General features: G+C 28.5%; 1 protein-coding gene and 1 pseudogene across 1 annotated transcript in view; one reads left to right on the top strand and one right to left on the bottom strand.

Annotated features, from left to right (window-relative positions):
• Positions 1–20,405, top strand: part of LOC114127618 (uncharacterized) — a 116,521-nt gene that overhangs the window by 89,091 nt on the left and 7,025 nt on the right. The gene's annotated exons all lie outside the window — the stretch shown is intronic.
• LOC126550810 (probable RNA helicase armi) lies at positions 8,322–15,059 on the bottom strand (annotated as a pseudogene).

Genomic DNA, 20,405 nt, shown 5'->3' with positions numbered 1-20,405 from the left:
CAAACTCATTTTGAGTAAACCGTATACATAGATACTATTTGCAAGACCCTGTTTTATCCTGTATTTAAAAAAATATATATATGATCCATTTAGATCAATTTTATGGACCAATTGATACCATTTTCTTTGTGTATAATAATATTTTCGTAGTCATTTTAACAACAGCAAGAATTGGATGTGCATGCTTAATCCACACATTTCTATCTACCGAAAAGAATTAATACCCATATGCGCCCAATGACTATTATAGTTTATAAAACCACTTTACACATTAGGTATTCGAGTATGTCCAGATAGCTCAGGCATACGAAATACCCTGCACCTTATCAATATCAAACGACGTAAAAGAAACGATCGTACAACGATTTAATGTACACCTATATAATAATATAATATATAACTCGTTTCCTCGTGTTATATTATATTTTAAAATTGTATATATGTATGTTTAATATAGGTATAACTGGTATGTAGATAATATGTTACTTACACATATTATTTTATTTAGTGCGTAGGTATAGGTTTTACTTAAATTAACTCAATGTATATAATTTGATAAGCTGGAATATTTTTTTACATGACCATGTTATACTATTATACTATATAACTATCGTATACCAAAATGTAAATGCTCATTTATGTGTCAGCTTATCAACAATAAACCGACGATATTATACTTATAGGTATATATAAGACATACAATATCGTGTTTCAATGGTATACTGGTATAAATGTATAATAACAATCGAGTTTGGGTAGGTTATATATTATATTATAATATATTGCAAATCCTTTTTTGTAGTATTTATTACAATTTTTTCAATTTTTCCACTTCACTCGGTCGACTTCAAAATATGACCATAAAATTACAAATCAGATTCTACTAATTAAAAATACATTTTGTTTTTACGATTTTTAAAAAAAAAAAATTAATCAAACTCTATCTCCCTCCGACAAATCAAAATTAAAAATATTATTACAAAAAATCGTTAAAATGTTACATTGCAATAATTATAATGAATTTATTGATAATATTATTAATCTGTTCCATTCTTCTTGTGAAATTTCATTATTTTATAAATTATTACAACCAATTTTTATTTCTTGTCATTATTGTATCTAATAAGTAATAATAGCAATTACACTAGTTTAGTTAAATTATATAAAGTTATCAAAAAAATATTATGTATAATAATCATAATATTATTGTATCGTATAATATATTATACAATAATATTTTTGATGCACGAGTACTAATAGTAATAAATATATTAGAATGTTATACGAATGCGATTAAAATCTTTTTGACGGGATAAGTAAAAACATTCGTATGTTACTTAAAATAAAATAATTATCACGTCACACCGCGGTAGCGGCGTGCTTTTGAGAATGTCAAGCTGCAGACAAATCGCCTGACAAGTTATTTCTTTTTTTTAATTCGCGTGTATATATTATAACCTACCTGTTAATTCATTTTGATTGAGATTATAAGGTTTATGAACTCCTAAATATGCCAGAACCAAAAAAGCTAAATTTCAACATTCTAATAATAATTACTACTTATTGGACCATCCGATCTTAGAATGACCTCGCAGTATCTCATTATTTGTTATCAAAATATGTAACTACTTATTACTTCAATAAAATTAATAAAATAATAATTAGTAACTATTCGTTACCTATATAATACCGATATGAAACATTATATAGATCAGAGCTATAATATGAATTAACATTTTATTTCAAATTCGTAGTTCACTATAGTTCATATTATAACACTGAAGTTCTTTTGCACCCATCGAACTCGACAACACTCATCTCTCACTCACTCTCTTTATACTCTTGGCTGTTGATGATTTACTGATATAAAGTTGGCCCAAATCCTGAAATAGCATCTTTCCAACTCCAAAATCATCGTAACTAACTATATAAAATTAATGTTCTTAAAATTATAATGAATCGAAATCGTGTCACATAACTTTTACATTGCCCCCTTATTACTGCCCAGCACCGGTCTATATCAACCACATACAAATACCCACTTAGCAGACAGTCCGTAAAATGTCTTGGTAGGTATATGTGTCTAGAATGTCTAAATAGACCTTGACGACTCACCCGGACAAATAACATTAAAATAAAAATACAATTTTTAATTCATAGACTTCATAAATTATTATTAAAACTCAAACTAACAGTCTAACAAAAATATATTATTATACAAGCTATCTTTTGGGGTGTATCAAGTATAAAAGTTATTCAATATTTCCAATCAACATCCTTCGGAACAATAACTAATAATAATCCTTGCAGGTAGCTATGTTAGTAATTAAATACTCCATTATGATCACCTCCCGTTAAACGTCAAAATTCAACAAACGATTTTCGTAATAAACTACATATAAACAACATTCAAATCCTCTCAAGACTTGGCAGATACAACCCGTGAAATAAAAAGAAAACGATCCAGAAACCTTTTAGCCCAACAACACAATAATCGGGCATATCCTATTCATACTCAATTTTATATTTAGGTATACATACATAAATAGCCAATACTTAAAATACAGATTTAGAAAAGTTATACAAAAACAGTATTATAATTGCCTATATACTTAATATATATATATATATTATATACATTCGTAGAGTAGATAATATCTGCAATGTTCAGTGTTTTCTATATTCATGCCTCATCCTGTCATTTTTTCATTCGTCCTAATCAAAATTTACTTATTGTAGTACTACTCTCATCGTGTAGAAAATAAATAAAAATAAAAACAAAAATTTCGTGATTCGAAAACAATATTGAGAGCAAACGCCTATGACGTATTAATTAGCGCCCAGCAAGCCATCCAGAATCTATTTACCGATTTTCCGCCGAGCGCCCGCAATCGTTAATATAGACAGATCCTATATCGGTGCAGTAGCAGTACGCAACATATTATCATTATAATATTATAATAATATATTGATTATTAATATATAACGTAATAAAATTCGGTACTGAAGTCACCGCACCGACCCAGCCATAATATATAATAATATATTGTATTTTCAATTCATTAAATTCTATATAGTTCCGGCCGGTAATCGGGAAGCCCCGCGGGCATTTTATTAAAACAACGCGGCGGTGCAGGATAACAATAAAAAGAGATCTCTCCCCCCCATACCCCCCTCGAGAGCCGCGGGGTTTACGCGAACGCGAAAATCCATTGGCCGACCGAGGTGGTCGGCGGTCGGTCGTTGACGCGCGCGCGCTGGTTTTCGGCGGTCCGCCTCGAGGAGACCGTCGGCGGCGCACGACAATAGCGGCGCGCAGAGAGGCCGTCGTTGTGCATTGTTGTCGCCGCCGCCCCCGCCGCAGCCAATACAATCGTACCGTCACGGCCCATTGTGTCCCGCTGCCGCCGCCTCCTCTTCCTGTTTCCCTCGCCCGTCCCGCTCACAATCCCTGTTTCGTGTATTCCGCGGGTATTTCGAGCCGGTGATACACAAAATACACGAAAACAATAACAACAATATAACATTGTAATCATATGACTCGCGTAGGTATATTGTTCGTGGCGGTTGTGATTGTGGCGTATATAGAGTGGAATACTGCAGAAACTATATACGTCTGAAACACGCTAATGCTTCGCAGTTACAATACCGTCGTTGTGAGATTATAATAATTATATCGAATCGTGAAAATATAATATTATTTTATTAACGATTAGAGATACAAAAAATAAAAAATAAAAACGAGTGTCATATCGGACGATCCGTGATTTAAAACATGACATTGCAGATTAATAATTCAAAATACATTCATCACTCCGTTCAGAATCTAAAACTATTATAACGTTATAATAATTATTACATATAGGTAGTTTTAGTCGCTAAAAAACAATAATACGTTTTTCATAAATTATCGATTTTTTTTTTTTATTTTGCTAATGCATATTATATATATGTATATATACGAGTATACGTCGCATCCGTTTCGCGTTCTTACCTGTTTCACGAAATGTATGTAGAAATTTCATCCAGTTCGCGAAACCGAACTATTTTTTTTTTTTACGCATCGCGTGATTACACAATGTGGATAACTTTTCACGAAACGGACATGGATTTTTAGGGCCGAGCCACACTACAACGGTTTTCAAAAACTCTAGATGAAAGCACACTGCATATAATTATATAGAGCACGCCAAAAAAGTGCGACAAAAACGCACGTTACCGCGTGCAAAAACGCAAGACAGCGGTTGCACGCGGTAACGCGCGTGCACTGGTTTGGCGTGCTTTATATATTATATGCAGCGCGTTTTCAAGCGGCGTTTTTTACGTGCGGTGAAAACACGGTAAAAACGCGTTTTCACCGCTCTTCAAAACTGCAGCTCTATAGTGTGGCTCGGCCCTAAAAATCCGTGTCTGTTTCGTGAAAATTTATCCACATCGTGTAATTACACGATGTGTAAAAAAAAAAAAAAATAGTTCCGTTTCGCGAACTGAATGAAATCTCTATCCGTTTCACGAAACGGGCCAGAACGCTAAATGGATGCGACATATACCTATATACATAATAAACTATTTGTCAAAATTCAGTAATTCTTAGATCAAAATACTTTGAATAATTTACTGCTCCGGAATACTCGTCCGGAATAAAAATGTATATGTTGTCAATAATATTGTCATTTAAAAAAATAAAATCTTAAACAAATAATAATGATGATAAATTAATATTTAAAAATAAAATGTTTTTCCAAAAACAGTGTTTTATATCCTATATATTCTTGATATTTTTTAAATTCCATCTGGTTTTCTTCGTTATAATCATATAATATTATATAAGATTTCCATATATTAATATTATGTCGATGAGTTTATGGATTTTGTTTATTTTTATACAACAAAGGCTATTTTGCGGAAAAAAAAATAATGTATATATATGACAATCAGACAATTCATGATATATACACTATATTGATTAATCGTTTTCGTAAGCACGAGAATGTCGGCGGTGCACCGCCTCTGCCTACAAATAACAAATATATATTATATATATATAATATATGGCTACAGTGTAAAGTCGGGTACCTTTGCCACCGCAGCGCATTGTCGTACATTAAACATGTACATGATAAAGTAATAAATCGAAATGAAATTTTATTAGAAATTACAAACGTGTATCAATAGCATAATAATATTTATGTATATAATCGTACTTGCAGTATATGCATCGTGTGTGTAGGTTTGACAGTGTCTCGACGACGCGCAATAAAAGGACACCCATTACAATATATAGTCGTTATATTATATACCTATTGGCTACGTACAATAATATACATATAATATGGCATAATATATCAATTCATTAACGCAATCGACGATCTGTCGAACAGAGTGCAGGTACGCGAGACTGAGCACTCGAATGATTTACAATTTAGATGTATATAGTTCATTTCCATGCATCGACAACGATAATAGACAGATCAACTATATACTCTATATAGGTACTTTATTTACGTGTAATATTGTAAATAATATACATAAGGTCGGTAATTTCACGCGAATCGTTTAATCCAATATTATATAATCATATATATGCCTCAGTCGACTGTACACACATATTTATGACATATTATCTAAATAGATATTGCAGTATTGTAATATTGCAGTACTTACCTATATAGTCAGTTTTTACAACAATCGCGAGTCGTGCGGATATTAAAAAGCGAATAAAAATATATAGATATAAGTAGTGTATAATTAAAAATTATTATTACGTTTTAATACCTATTTATAATTCCGACTTGGCACTCTTAATAATATGATTTATTCAATACAAAGAATAATGATGTATGTATAGTCTGACCTATCGTCATGTTTCAACTGTTGCGGTAAGTATACCTTATTATATAATATATATACCATAATATTATTGTACAACATATTTCTTTTTGAATAATATGTTGTTATGTAATAGTTAGTATCTATCTCTAAAACGTAACGCATAAAATAGTGCACGGTATTCATTATTCAAAATTTGTTTTTCCATACAGAAATCCACAATTTTTATGTTTTAATATTAATCGTCTTCCTATATGATGCAAATATGACGTAATGATGATTTTCACCGTTTTTTTTAAGCCTTCGTTGTCGAGATTTTAGCGATTACATTTTCGATTACACCTGAAATCATGGTAATTTATGAGCTTTTATTTTTTTTTAAACCATCGGTTGTCGGTACTCATATTAAGAGTCTTCGTAACTTATATATTATGAACTGTCAATGATAACACTAAATTATTATTATTACATTATTATTGTATATTGTAGACGGTAGAAACCGAGAAAACAAATGTTAACAACAATGGCAAACAAACCTGAAAACAATAATTGCAAGTTATTATTAGATAATACATAGTAGATGTTAAATTTAAAAGGCAGTCATCATTGTCGAATGTCGATAGGTATATCAATCAGATAAAATATATTATAAACTTTTCTATATTTTATGCGAAACAGAGTTTTTCTATACTGTTATCAAAACAAATATTTTAATTTAATATATGCTATAACGTATTTACGGATTCGTTTGTCGACTAAGCAAAAAAAAATAACAAGCGCACAACTATAAGTCGTGAAACTAAAAATTTGGTAAATAATATATTTATGGATTGTGATATCGTAAACGGTCATTGTGGCGCCATCTGTTGAACTGGTATCGTGTAAACATCACACTTCTTTGACGTAAACAACGGCCAATTTATTTATCCTTAAATATTGAAATTAACGAAACAAAATTTAGATTTTGCTTATCATGGATTTACTATGTGATACTTTTGTGTACAACGGAGACAACGCTTTATGAAGAGGATTCCAAGAATATAATATTTCCAAACTATACTCAGTTTTTGTAAGTCGATTGGTGACTTAATTTTGATTTGTGGATTTATTCAGTTCAAAAAATTAGATTTTTAAGTTATTTGGAATCAGAGATAATCAATACCCTACTTAATTAAACAAAATATCTTAAAGAACATGTCATGAAGTTAAAATTAGCAAACTTAAAATCAAAATGAGTGCATTATTAAAATTATCACGTTGATTAGCAATATCTTGTTTTTATATTGTCTTTTATTTTTTTATATTTTAACACATACCACAGATCAGTGGCGTAGCCAGGGGGGGGGCTGAGGGGGCTACAGCCCCCCCCCCCCCCCGAAAAGTTAAGAAAATTGATTACTATTTTTATTGTTTTTTTAAATAAATAATTTATTGTATATTACTAAACCACCGCTGTGTAAAAAATTGATCAGCCCCCCCCCCCCCCCGAAAAAAAATCTGGCTACGCCACTGCCACAGATCTATATACACGTCTGTGAAACATACCTCATAACTAGGGCTCGGAAGTTGATGCATTTTGTACTTTTTTTTTGGAAATTTTTAGACAATACTTTTCTAACCATAATTCTGTTTCATTAGCATGTGAATCTGAATGACTTATTTTCATTTTGCATTTTCTGGTGTTTATTACTTTTTAAGTTATTTTTTGACATTTTTCCACATTTTTACTTATTTCACACTAGTTCACTTCTTATCATTTCTTGTCGACCATTATGCCAATAACTTAAAACTTGGAAATTACCACAAACAAATATTTGTAATTTTTTATTTTCCTATTTTAATGAGATTTTTATCATTTTTATGTCATATTTTGAGTAATTCGAAGCTTTGATAAATTTATATAGAATTTTATAGTAAAATATTTAAAAAATAATGTATTTTTATTAATTTAAAACCAATATTTGTAATTTTTCGGTCATTTTTTATTATTTTTAAGGTCATCAACTTCCGAGCCCTACTCATAACATTTAATTTAAAAATACCTATTCAAAAAAAAAAAAATTATATATTTTAATCGCTGATTAAAAAACTGAACAAAATATTAAAAAATCTATAACACCACGAGAATACAATTTTTATTTTATCAATATTAGGTGTATCTAATATAGCATAATATGGTGACCAGATATAAAAATTTTAAAAAAAGTACATTTTAAAACTTAGCTCCTACTCGGTTCATAATTTTTCAATGCATATACTATTCTACCAAATATTTGCCCATGTCATAGACTATAAGTAATCTCCTATAAAAATTGTTTTTTTTTTCATCTGATTACTCCATTTTATTATTATTATTATTATCAACGACTATAAAAACTAATTATTTAAAATTAAAATGTCAACTCATTTGGTATGCATTTTTATAATGGGAATACTTTTAAATTTAGCTAATTAATATCTTTTATTAGCTAATAATCATTTTAACAACAAAATTTAAATTGCAAAAATTGAGAATGTTTTAATGTTTAGTCTGAATATTCAGTAACATTACACCCAATATAGTTGTCATTTTTAATTGCTTGTGACAGTACATATCTCCAACAGTAATTCTTTTGCATTGTTGATGGATTTCCAATAATTATGAGCAATGCCTTAGATCTAGACAATGCAACATTAGTGCGTTCTTTAGCAATAAGAAAACCGAGATTAAATGTATTATCTTTTTGACTTCCAGCTATGGATTTGCTTCTAACTATTGATATGATAATAACCATTCTCTCTTGACCTTGGAACATTTCCACTGTGCCTACTTTTGGTAATTTTATACCTGGATGATACATTTTCAGTAACTCATTAATCTTGGAAACCTTAATCACACACACAAAATAATTAAAATATGAGTTTGTATGAAACTATACATTGATATTATTTACTTGAGAAGCGTATGGGGTAATAATTCCAATATCATTAGCAGATATACCAGACTTTATCAATCTAGTGAAGTACAATAAGACTTGAGAAGCTTCATGAGGATTAAACCATGAAGGACTATTGGGATCTTGGCTGTCTTCACCAACTACACCATGCACAATAACGGGTCCTTTACAATCAATTTCCCAGTGAGCGTTTTCATTCAAATTGTTTAAAAATATTCTTTCCCGAGAGTTATCATTCAAAATCTAAATAAGCAGTAAATAAAGTAAGAACATTACATAAATATTATTAGGTATATCTTACAAATTTGTTATTATTACTCACAGTTGGTACTAATAATGATTGATAAAATAAATGATTGTAATTCAATACAATTTCTGGCAAAGCTCGATAATTATGAGTTAAATGTGTAATAAGTTTTGGGTTATAACCATTGTGCTCAGGAAAAACATCATTATTTCTCAGGTATGATGGGTAGTTGATAAAACGAGATAACATGGACAGTCCCAGGCCACAATCTTTTGCTAAAAATGACATGACCACAGGTCCTAATTGTTTGGGATCTCCACCCAATACAACTTGTCCATCTCGGTATGGATCCAAAAATGCTATAAAATCAGTTTCAATAATAAAAATATTTTTAAAAAACAATCTTAATTACAAGACACATACAAAGTGGAAATAATATTTCTGGTTCTGTTGATTGTCCAGCTTCATCTATAAATATATGAGTGAAGGTTCCACTCTTTAAACCCATCATATACAACAATCCAGCTGTACTTTCAGTGGAAAGAACTATTCGTAGCTTGAGAATATCTTGTTTTCTAATTAACCTAGAATCTAAAAAAAATGTATGTGTTTAAATTAAAGTAATTATTTTTAAAATATAGATAAATTTCATCTCCAGAGTAATTAATGTTAATACATCCCTAATGTAAATAATAAAAGTGGCTTAACATAACATAATTATCATAAAACATAAATTATCAAATACAGAATTAGAGAATTATTATTTTCTGTTACCTATTTCTGTGCCATCATTACATTGCGAATTCTCAAGTTCTGGTAAAACACAATATTCATCATAATCCATGTTATAAGCTGAACCAATAAAATGATTATGGCCAACTAAACGTTTCATAATAGTGGTATCAAATAAACCAGAATCTATAAGTTTAGACAGTAACATGTCAACAGCAGAATTGGTTGGAGCACAAATCAATAATCTAAAAACAGTTAAATATAAGAAAGTTTACCAACCAGTATTCCAAAAGACCTATTATAACAATTTTAGTTAAGCATTATAAGTAAAGCCAAAATGTTCTGATGACCCAAAAATATATTTGTATTTTAAAATACTAACTTGCTTTTAGGGAATTCTTTATATACTTGAATGATGCTTTCTGTCATTGTTATTGTTTTACCAGTCCCAGGGGGTCCATAAATAATGTATGGCATTGGTCTTCCTTCACCTTTCAGAATATTAATGACAGCACTTTTTTGTTCAAAGTTCAATTTACTATTAAACCATCTGATTTTTTGTACTATCTTTGGTTGTGGTAACAGGGTATTGCTATCTTTTTTTAAATTATCCTCATTGGTGTTATTTGTGTCTATCTTATCATGGTTTAGGATCTTTAATTTTGATGGCCGGTATTCCAAGGAATCACAGTATGGAAACAAGAATAATTCGCCTAATCTGTTCTTTTTCCACACATCGTCGATTACTTCATGTTGTTTTCGATACATCATTCTAGCATTGAAAAAATTCACACTATAATCCCAATGGCCACATATACTATGAAATACAGGATCGAACTTCAACCATATTTCATCTGCTAAAACCTTATGAATTATGCCTTCATAGCGACCACACTCACCTAGTAACAAATTAATCATTTTAACGTAAAATTTCTAATAAAATACAATCAATACAATCACTCATATTCAATCAAAAACTAAAACTTCATAAATATTAAACAGTATAATAATAATAATAATAATAATAATAAAAAAAAAACGATTACCTAATTTTAGAAATTACTTTAATAGTTAAATTACTCAGTATTAGAATATAGTTGTTCATAAAATATATAAATTAAACCAATAGATATAAGTCTGTTTAGAAAAATATTTACCTAATCTTTTAGTACAGTTTGGTGGATCTGTAACTGTTATTCGATCACCAACAATTAAAGAAGGTCGTTGCTTAGAAAGGTTAGGTATTTTTAGAACTAAATATTCACCAGCAGTCTCAAAATGTGTTCTTTCTTGTGCATATTTTTGAAGAGCTGCTGTAATCTAAAATTGATAAAAATTGATATAATTTAAAAAATATAGTTTGCATAATTAAAACTTGAATAAACAAAAGTTGAGAAATAAATACATTATATATTTATATTAAATTAAGTTTCACGGGAAACCCAGATTAAAAATAGCAATAGATTCATAACAGTGTCAAATATAAAGAGCAAGTCTATTATTAAATATGTAATTACTAATTAGTAATACGATATTTCTCATTTTATTGTTTTAAATAAATTGATGAATCATTCTTTTTTTCTAATTTAAATATATTACCATTGATTATAAATAGTATTTACATAGTTGTAGACTGTAGTATCAATTACTCTTTTTAACAAATTGGTAAATATACTTACTTCTATTTCATCCATAAATAAAATAGTATGATACTTTGCTTTGTAATTTTCGTAGGTAAGAACTTCAAAAGCAGCAGGATAAAACTTTTGAATGTTACTTTTAATTTCAGATGGTATTCTAATTAAAAAATAATAATAATAATTTGTAAGCATTATTATGTTAAATTAATTTGAAACAACAGTTTTATTATATTTAAATTATTGGAGTTGTCTAGACAGGACAATAATCTGTAACTATGTTAGAGTTGTTTGACTACATTCACTTGTTAATGATTACATAAATACTTCATAATTTAACTAAGTGATTACTGATTACTATTAGTTCTATTTATACAGATCTGTATTGTTAGTAAACTTCATAGTATTTGTTACTCTCCTAGAAGTTTGTAGTTAAGTAATATTTGTTAATAAGTATACATAAACTGTACTTATAACTAAATTTAACAAGAAAACTTTTGAAGCCAGTTTACGTATTTTTTAAATGATCAAAATTATTAAAGTATACAGTGATTTTAAAATATAAATCTAAATAAAATTTGTATTACTGATTTAATTTTCCATCTTCTGACCAATAACATTTTGACAACTGAGATGGAATATTCCATTGTTTTAAACGGACTGCAGGAAACTGTGTTTTAGTGCCACTTCGAACACCAGGAACTATTGGATCATTTTGTAATTCAAATAACCTTCTGTAATTGTTAAAATATAATGAATTACAAGCTGGTGATAAATTGATTGTTTTTTATTTAAAAAATTAATACTTACTGCATATCAATTTCTTTCCTGGAATAACTACCTGAATTACCTGGGAGAATTAATCTTGAATCAGTAACATCAATGCTTATGACTACTTTGTAAGTAACATCTTTAAAAATAAATTCAACTCTTTCATAAGATTTTCCTAAATACCTGGAAAAAAAAAACTATTAGTATCTAGAAAATCAAGTACAATATTAACAACCATCAAATTTGTTTAAAATTATTTTTAATTAATGGATATTATAATACAAATATGTAGGTACATGGACTTATAACATACTTTCCTTTGAGAGTAATATCAAAAATATATTCTGACTGCACTCCAATTATTATAGGCAACTTATTTTTATTTTTATTAACAATTGACAATTGTACTTTATTTCCTAACATGATTTGATAATCATTTAATATTTTCTCCTCGACAAAACTGTTATTTCTAAATAATATCTAGTATATAAAATGAAATATATATTTTAATATTTTATCTTAAATCAACTTTATTATTATTATTTTTTACTAAAATATAAGTAAAATAATAATATAATAATTAGTTTACAAAAGAAAAATTAAATATTAATACCTGTATAACAGTTTCTTGTTCAAAACCAATTACTTTTGGCATGTCACCTAACACTTCAATAGTCATTTGATTTGCATTAATATTGACATCATCAATATCATCAATTTGAGAAGTTGGTTCAACATCATCAAGAAGAACACGAACAGACTCATTTGATCTGATTCTAAAGATATTATATTAATTATTGTTTATTAGCATAATAAACAATTTTCGTTGGTAATTTAACTATTTAAACATGCGGTTAAAGAACATACACATTGGGCTGATAACGAGGACCGTCTCTGGATAGAAAACAACTTGCAACCCTCCATTCTGCATTTTTAGAGTTTTTTTCTCTATAAAGAGATATCCTGACAGGACTGTTAACCTCTATGTATGGGAAGTTTCGAATTTCTTTTTCGGTTTTCGGTTGATAGTGGTATTTATCGTCAATGAGACACTTGTCAGTGTCCAATATTTTTGTCACTCTACCATTTACGTATCTGACATCTAACGATGGGTTTAATATACATGATATCTAAACATAAAACCACAACATATTAGTAGAGATATATATTACAAGAGTAATATACAAATAGAGAGTCCAACGACAGATCTTACCCAAAATCATTTTCTGGCGTTACATCTTTTTCAAAACAAATATTTTTTGGCAGCTCGGGCACATCGGTTTTTCCGGTCACCCAACTCCAGATGTTGTTCAGCAGAAACATAGTGTTCACACTAGAATATAGAGCGTACAATGTCAATTTAAAACGCTATTTCGGGCAATCGGTGGGCACAAAATCTTTGTACGAGCAGCGAAGTGAAAAGGTTAAAATGATCTTGTCAGATTAAGAAGATACGTCTTGTACACAATAACCATCCTTTCCTCGTGTCGAACGTACAACATTGCTGATCATTGGACAGAACTACACACTACACGGGCTGGCAGACACGCAGTACACGAGAGTTGCAACGTAAGGTTTTATTTAATTGATAATAAAATTATCTACTATTTATCCGACGAGCCAAATATACAGGGAAAAAACCAAGCTATATGTGCTTAAGGGCGGCCCTTATTTTTGAACTCGCGAATTTTTGATTTCTCACCCCCTCATTTTGTTCATTACTATAAAAAAGTAATTTTTGTTAAATTTGATCATGGTTGTTCACCCCCTTCGCGTGCCCCAAGGGGGCTAAAAAATGCAAAATAGGGGTTTTTTGTCGTTTTTTGAGTTTTATCAGATAAATATTGCACTTATCGATAAAATATATATGACTTAAATTATAGATATTTATATTTTTAATAATAAACATATTTATACAATTTGTTATAAATATATTGTTTTCCGAGAAAAATGATAAAATACAAAATTTTTAATTTATTTAAAAAAATTATTTTTATAAGCTTTTTTACATTTATTAGAATAACGGTTGGTGATAAAACAAAATATCCTGTAAAAAAATGATCAAAAATTTTATCTCCAAAAAAAAGTTAATAAGTGTAAATTGTATTGAAGTTAATGTTTTATTGTCACAGTAAGTTAAAATAAAAGTATATACAATTGATCTATCGATAATTATAAGATCACAATAGGTAGTGTAATTTATAATCACGTTTTTAAGAGAATAATACAATGCGTACGAGTAAAATGTAGATAATATAAATTTATACCTAATCGACTTTATATCTAATAGTTATTTAAGTATAGGTAAACGGCAAACGAAACGTTAGAGTATTATATTGGAATCGGCAAATGGCAGATATTTTACATTTAAGATTAGATAATTTTATCGATAATGATATTATATTGTGACAGTAGAGGCAAGGCTATAAAATATTTGGCAGTTTGACACAAACCATTGTTATTAATTGTCATCATACCTATGTATTAAACACAATTTTAATTTTTGCATAAGAAATTATTACTCATATTTTATAAATACCGTTCGTTTAAATTCTTATTTTTAAAATTTATTAAAAACCCCTATTTTGCATTTTTTAGCCCCCTTGGGGCACGCGAAGGGGGTGAACAATCATTATCAAATTTAACAAAAATTACTTTTTTATAATAATGAACAAAATGAAAGAGTGAGAAATTTAAAATATTAAAATTTTTTTTTTTCATCTCTGACTAAAGGCCAAATTATTAAATTGTACACTATACATAATAATATCGTTAATACCTACCTCAATGGCACTGAAATAAAATGCAGTAGGTAATAACTGCTGTTTACATCGCTGATTGCTGAAATCACGAAACCGGCATTTCTACAGTTCAATTCGCTATTCCTAAAAGAAAAAAAACGGAATCGCGGACACTATATTATAGTAATCAGTAATTTACTACTTACTAATATTAATACTAGCGACTAATGAACGTTGGACAGCGCACTAATAGACGGTCTACTATAGACTTCTGCACGACGTACAAACAATAAATTTCATTGTAAAAATCTGTTGAGGCATTTTGAAATACTGGAACCATGACAACGATAACGATTGCTATGAGCCATGCGCTTTGGTTGAGATGACGGTGTATAACACGGTAGGAGTGCTGTTAACGCGGTTAGAAAAGATATGGTTCGTAATATGGAGGTGATCTTCCTTTTTGAGTCTCGGCGCTACCTGTTAGCGACAAAATATATGAAATAATCAAACCCAACCAAAATAGATTTTAAATGTTTTTTAAACTAAAAGTATTGAGTTTTAACTTTAAACTTATAAAATTAATAATAGTTATTAAAAAAAAAAAAAAAATCTGTGTAATAATTAGTTAAATATTTACTTATAACTGAACTAAATACGTTTACGTATATATCACGTATGTGTACGTATTTAGTTCAGTGGTAAGAAACACAATTTAATTTTAATTTTTATCGACACCCCTGAAAACATAAGAACAACTTTACTAACATTTACTTTCGTTACGTTACACGTTACAGCTACGACGCCTACAACCCAGCCCTTGCGTTATTATAGATTTATTATACCTGTTTAGTTTTTTTGTAATTAATATAATATACGATATTGAACGATTGGATAAGCTTAATGGCATTAGGTAATCGTGAGTATATTAAACATCTTCAAAAACAATTAAAAATATTTAATGAGAAATTTGCTGTTTTTAATAAAATATGAGTTGATAAAATAGATACAAATTATTATATAATATTTATTTAATACAGCTTAATATATACTTTTATAAAATAAACACAAATATAATATCAAATATGTATATTGTATAGTGTGTATAATACACAGTATATACTATTACTACCTAACCTTACTATATTATCTAGTCAAATAGGTAGGTACGAATTGTTTTTTATTTCCACTAAACACAATACAAATTTTTTGAATCTATAAAATCTCCATGTTATACTAATAAGATAATTGAAACTTAAATTGGTTCCGATTGTTTAAAAATATAGTATAAGAATTATCAATTTTTAGCTCTTTCTACCAATTATAGATTAAATTTACTACCAGAATACAACTTCATTGGAAGTACCTAGAAGATCGGAACCATGGCTAAGTATATATATATGATTTCCAAATGTATTTTTTCAATGTTTCGGTCAGTCATTTCAAAATCTAAATGGACTACGGCTGGTCTACGAGCAGTGACATATTTAGGGGGACAGGGGGGCTTGGGCCCCGGATGGTAAATTTTGGAGAGCATTTTGATATAATACGGTACCTAGGTCATTTGGGTACAGATAACCTGGGGTGCAAAATTCCTAAATACGTCTCTGTCTACGAGAGGATCAAGATACGTACATTTCGTGTATTTCTCTCTCATAATACATTTTTATTATACAGTTTTGATTAATTATTCATATGTAAATTGGATTTTTATATTGAATAAGTAAAATATTGGAGTAATAAATATTGATTTTACTTGAATCCCATATAGATACATATAGTTGTTGGAATTTGGTCAGCAGTAAATAATAATATATACATTTGCAATCCATGATTTATTCTTGAGTAACAATTTTAAACCATCATATGACAGATATCACAGATATGTATGACGAACATTGTTACCTATATACTCGTATGTCTATCAGAGTTTGAACCATTATCGTATATAGCATAAAATCTTTTTAAATAGAAATTGTATACAAAGTGTCTAAGTGACAATATTCTCAATTCTATGAATAAGTATACTCAAACAGAATTTTTCAGAGAATGAGTACCAATGAAGATAATCTTTTACCGACTTCCTGATATTATTTTCTGTTAACCTACAGTAATCATGGATTATATATACACAATAAATTGTTCAATAATCAATTTCCATCTAAAAATGTATGTTCTAAATTATTAACCATATGATAAATAACAATTATAAGTAATAAATCAAAAATAAATTTTGTACACCAGATATAAAATATGTTTGTACCTATATTTTATACAACAGGGGTAACCAAACTTTTTTTGGTTACTATCTACTAAAAATATACTTCACCTTTGAAGATCGACTTCCATAAATTTTTTTTATTATTATTGAATAACTATAATAATTATTAAAAACATAATGCGTGGTCCTAAAAATAAATTCTAACATGATCGACTTTGAAATTGTCCGCGATCGACTGTTTAGCCGCCCCTGGTATACAATATATACATTGTACATATTATATACTGCTAGGTCGTCTTGCGTTTCAGTATTTGTAGGACTCGTGTTAAGTGGAATGTAAAATTTATTTGATTTTGAACACATTGGCCATGAAAATACAAGTACTCCTATTTATTCTGTGTCCTATATAAGGCTATACTTTATTGTGTTGATTTTTAAAATATATTCCCTGTGGTGCATTTTCTTGGTACCATCCATATATCTCTGCTACTGAGATCCTGTAGATGATTGTATTACTAGGAAGGTACCTAATGGCTATAATACCTACCTATATGGATATTATATAAAAGTGTATGATTCCCCGCACGTGTATTCCACGTGCGATTATATCGATTTGTACAATATAATATTGTAATGTAAAAACGACGTTCATTTTTAAATTTATAACGCGCATATTACTCTTAAGATTTCCGTTTTATTCTTCAATTTTTTTTTGCGTTTTAGCCATCATGTAGGTACATCAAACATTAATATTTATGTGTACGATGTTCATAATCATATACTTACTAACTGTAAACCATCTGCCCAATTGACATTTGACAGTAAACAAGATTCAAAACAAAAATTTTAACAAACATAAAAATGTTGAATAAGTTTATTTTAAAATTAGTTATTTTAATTTAAAACATTTAATATTCTACTAACAAATATTATATTCTATATTTTACACATATTTAAAATATTATATCTAAATATTTTTTTTTTTTAAATATGCGATATAAATATATAAAGATCGAAATACTTAGTTGCCTACCTAAAAAATACGAATTATTGTATTTAAAAAAATTAATTTTTGAATAGCTTATTGTAAGTACCCGCTTATACCTATTGTGCATTTGTAATTAGTAAGTTTTACGATTAAATGATAAATAGCTATAGTTATTTACCATCGAATTACATAATATAGAAGTGTATTGTGTATATATTTTTATTTTGTGCATACGGTTGGTTCATCAGCCTTCATAACATCTGGAAACCTGGTGTAAGCAGCAAGATACAACTGCACCTTCCTACTTATTTTAAACAAGCTATACCTAATACCTATACCTATATAATAATATTATATAAACTAAAGAAATACTCTGTACCTAGTCTAGATATTGTGTACATTTCAAATTTACAGAAATGTGACCGATAAAGGTGCTAAAAACATGAAATTGAAAATAAATATATATATATTTGTAAATTTTGTTTTTTTCTCAAGGGTAATAATATATTTTGATAGTTATTAGATAAATCTATAATATTTATTAGGTGTGTACTTATTAACAAATGTATTCTGTAGTCACAAATTATGAACTAATTTTAATTTAATATATAAAATAGTACCTATACCTATATTATGTTCGTTATAAACACAGTTTCTAACTATATTATATGTACAGTGTCTATACTCCATACCATGGCGGTACACGATATACACCTACTATCGATAGGCAACCTATAATACCTATAATTATTATTATGTTTTATAATATTATAATATTTTTTAATAATTGAATTTTAATTTAACTAAATTTTTGAAATCAATGAAATCATTTATTTTTAATTATGATATTTTGATGAGACAATAATTATAAAGAAATTATTTAACAAACTTCACCACAATAAACAAAAAAAAACGTTATTAAAAAATAAAAATATATATTTTTAATTATAGCTTGGGTATTAAATAGTCGGAGACTGTAGATATTGTTTATTAATTTATTATTAATACTTATAAAAATATATTATACAAACGTTATTGATGAAAATATATGTATAGGTACCTAGGTTGGTATCACATAAAATATAAATTGTTCGCGCGACAACTATTCGCGAGAAAATTATATAAATACACATGTTCAATTTCTTTTATTGGCTTTTGAAGTTCAAATATTGACAAATCATGAATATTTGCAAATCATTTTGTGGTTAAAAGGACGCAACACTAGCATGCATTGTCTCCGTTTACAAGTTTGTATGTTGGTTTTTTACGATATAGTTCAATTTATTAGCAAGTTATGCGTATGTGATATAACGTAAATTAAAAATGCTCATAACTCGCTTAAAAACTGAGTAATCCTAAAAAGACCAACTTACAAATACAGATAATGTTTTCACCAACAAGTTATATAATAGATCGATTCACTCTAATTTTTAAACTAATAGAGCTAAAAGTGATCTACTGAGCGTAAATTTGGTATGTTATACGCATTTGTAAAACGGAGACAACACAATAAGTGGGTGTTGCGTCTTTTTAAAAATTTATAAAATATTTTGTATAAGTAGGTAGCTTAGAGCTAAAAATTTAATACAAAATTGTCCATAAGTTGTCTAAAGTTTAAATTTAAAAATTTTAATTTGGTAAATAATATATTTATGGATTGTGATATCGTAAACGGTCATTGTGGCGCCATCTTTTGAACTGGTATCGTGTAAACATCACACTTCTTTAACGTAAACAACGGCCAATTTATTCATCCTTAAATATTGAAATTAACGAAAAAAAATTTAGATTTTGCTTATCACGGATTTACTATGTGATACTTTTGTGTACAACGGAGACAATGCTTTATGAAGAGGATTCCAAGAATATAAGTCAGTTTATGATTGTTTTACCTCTAACCCATGTTTTACATGGCAAATTTGCATTCAGCGTAACTGCAAAGTGCAGGACCAGTATTTTTACCTTATGTTATTAGCTTTAGTATATTAAAGTGAATTAAAAACTTGAAGCTAAAAACATTATTATGGTGTTTGTAAATATTAGAATGCTTACGATATTTCAACTGTTATGTAAATTATGGTTTATACATATTATATTGGCTATTAATAAGTATAAGTTAATAAAATATTACAGTTTGTATACAAATATCATGAAAGAAAAGTTATAATATTTTAGAACAGCTAACATAGTTACAAACACACAGATACTGTTTTTGACTTCAAGTATACTCAGTTCAAATACTCTGCAATCGCACAAAAACTGTAGTCTATAATAGAGGTTAATTGGCTTACCTTCTCCTACCA

The sequence above is a fragment of the Aphis gossypii genome, chromosome 3 (genome assembly GCF_020184175.1).
Source record: "Aphis gossypii isolate Hap1 chromosome 3, ASM2018417v2, whole genome shotgun sequence".
In the NCBI taxonomy this organism is placed as follows: Eukaryota; Metazoa; Arthropoda; class Insecta; order Hemiptera; family Aphididae; genus Aphis; species Aphis gossypii.
This window is presented reverse-complemented; position numbering and strand designations above follow the sequence as displayed.